The sequence below is a fragment of the Bos indicus genome, chromosome 2, assembly GCF_029378745.1.
Source record: "Bos indicus isolate NIAB-ARS_2022 breed Sahiwal x Tharparkar chromosome 2, NIAB-ARS_B.indTharparkar_mat_pri_1.0, whole genome shotgun sequence".
Taxonomy (NCBI): domain Eukaryota; kingdom Metazoa; phylum Chordata; class Mammalia; order Artiodactyla; family Bovidae; genus Bos; species Bos indicus.
The window spans coordinates 98800622-98803369 of record NC_091761.1 but is presented as its reverse complement, the minus strand read 5'-3'; the positions used below and the strand labels follow the sequence as shown (position 1 = coordinate 98803369).

Genomic DNA, 2748 nt, shown 5'->3' with positions numbered 1-2748 from the left:
CTATGGGATAAAATTCTCCCCATATCTCCACACCACCAGTGCTGAAACTTCTGCCTTGAAAGGTCAAATGTTTCAAATTATTAATCTGGTTATCCTGGAGAAGAAAATTTGAAGGCTATGCAAATTGGTCTGGAAAGTGTGATTGTATCCAGAGACTGAGGGTCAGTGGCAGGGATTGGAGTGTGATTCAGCTCTGAATCTCTGAAGAAGATATGGACATCTAAATATGTGTTTTGAGACAACATATTAACTGCAAAGCTCCCTTGGACTTAGCATAGAGTTGGCCAGTGCTGTCAAGGAGATGGCTGGTTTTGAATGGAACTTGCAAGTTGAACCAAATGAAAGAGTCTAAAGAAGTTGCTTAATAGCTGAAGGACAGAAGACCTGCTCATATCCTTAAACTACATAAGTCCTGATTTTTCCAGTTTCCAAAGGAAGTGAGGAGAGCCCTGCCAAATGAGTGGTATTGAATTTCCAATAATTATCATGGATGGAAATCAAGCCACATTTTATTTTGATTAAAAAATATGCTCTTGCATTTGATTATCTTGAATAAACTATCATTTTAAAATATGATTTTAAGCAAGGCTTGTATCCCCTTAATAAATTTCATGTATCAGGCAAAACAAGCTGAAGAGGTATGCTGCTGCTAAGTCACTTCAGTTGTGTCCGACTCTGTGTGACCCCTCAGACAGCAGCCCACCAGGCTCCCCTGTCCCCTGGATTCTCCAGGCAAGAACACCGGAGTGGGTTGCCGTTTCCTTTTCCAATGCATGAAAGTGAAAAGTCAAAGTGAAGTCGCTCAGTCATGTCCGACTCTTCGTGATCCCATGGACTGCAGCCCACAAGGCTCCTCCATCCATGGGATTTTCTAGGCAAGAGTACTGGAGTGGGGTGCCATCGCCTTCTCAGAAGAGGTATAGATGGAATAAAATAATAATTTCCTTGTCTTTAAATCTTTTTTTTTTCCTTTGTGAATTTGTTTTTATTTTTATTGGGCTCTAGGGAATGGGATGGGGAATACCTGTGTTAAGTTATGCCCCACTAGGGTCCATTCTAACTTTCCTGGGATAGCTTTCGGAGCTTTTTCTTTTTCTTGGAGCCGCTGCTCTTACTGGCAGCAGCCTCTTCAGGTCCGCTGCTGAGTGGCTCCTCCTTGGAAGACAATTTCCGCTTTTTCTTGGGGACCCTCTTGTTTTCTGACTCATCAGGGTCAGTAACTGGTTCCTCTTTGGGAAAAGATTTCTTCCTCTTGGGAAGACTTCCAGTACCAGCTGTCTCTTCAAGATCACTACTAACTAGCTCTTCCTTGGAAAAAGATTTCTTTTTCTTGGGTTTGGAAAAAGACACAGAAGGGTCTTCCATTCCATTCTCCTGAAGAACCTCCTGGGGCTTTTGCTTTTTCCTCTTTTTGGGTCTTTCACTTGTCTCCTCACACTCCTCCAGGGCACTGCTATTTTCTGAAGAAGCCAGGGCAATCGCAGCCAGCCTTTTCTTTTCCTTCTTCAAGCGTTTCTTCTCCTGTTTCTCGAACTTCCTAGTAATCTCAGCAGCCGCTTCCTCTGCCTGAACCATTGCCTCCTTCATGACATCCAGATTCTTGCGGGGAATCTCTCCAGTCTCATAGAAGGACAGCCGCTCCTCAACTTGTTCTCGAAGCTTCTCCCCAAAAACACTGGTGGGCACCTCAGAGAAGCAATCGATTCGTGAGGCAATACTGCATTTGTTTGCCAGGTATCGGGAGATGCGACCTTTGTTCTTGGCAGCTGCTCGGCCAATGAAGGTAGAGTGGAAAATGAGTCCGTATTTTGGAGTGTTACCCCTTGTCTTCAAGGCTCTGGAAACTTGGTCCCTTTGCTGGGCCCAGGGAATCACTCAGACACCAGGACTGGCCATCACCCCCATAGCAGAGGCCTGTATAGGTCAGGGAGCCCTGGTCAACCATCACTGTGACCTTGTCTTTAAATCTTATAATGCTTAAAACTATGCCTGAAAGTCAACTTTCCTTAACCATTTTGGAGTTCTGAGATGGAGTTCATGAATGCATGCATGAACAACATACAATGTCCCTAGGGAGGGGCTTAAAGATTCACTCTATAATTTGATTGTTTTCCTGAAAGATTTTCAATAAACACATAAATATCTATGTATTCAAGATAGTTTTCATATTAGCGTGTTAAGTCACTTCAGTTGTGTCTGACTCTTTGTGACCCTGTAGACTGTAGCCCACTAGGCTGCTCTGTCCATGGGATTCTCCAGGCCAGAAGACTGGAGTGGGTTCCCATGCTCTCCTCCAGAGGCTCTTCCCAGCCCAGGTATGGAATCCAAGTCTCTTATATCTCCTGCACTGGCAGGCAGTTTCTTTACCACTAGCGCCACTTGGGAAATAGAAAAGATCAAACCCATATAAATATGCAGAGACAATCATATCAGAAATTCTAAACCAAGTGATCACCATGGTTTCTATATTTGGAAACCTGGTTGGTAGACATTTGTCATCATAACACTGCTGCTTAGGTACTTTTCCCTTGTTCTCAGCAGGAGAAAAGGCATATTTAGTAGATGAAGTTAAAACCATTTCCTCGCATATTATAATTCTGTCATTTTCCTTAGCACTACAGAATCTTTGATTATTGTCAAACAAGTTGGAGGCTGTTTGTAAATATGGATGAGGAAAAGGGCAATGGGGAAGAAGCTTGTGATAATCAGCATTAAAGGAGTGAAGAAAAATGTTCCTGTAGCAAATTC

At 43.2% G+C, this 2748-nt stretch overlaps 1 non-coding gene across 1 annotated transcript; it reads right to left on the bottom strand.

The window, feature by feature from the left end:
* Nucleotides 1-1869: 1869 nt before the first annotated feature.
* LOC139179233 (small nucleolar RNA SNORD86) lies at nt 1870-1955 on the bottom strand. The gene has a single exon (XR_011563645.1). It is a non-coding gene; the product is annotated as a small nucleolar RNA SNORD86 (small nucleolar RNA).
* Nucleotides 1956-2748: the final 793 nt, after the last annotated feature.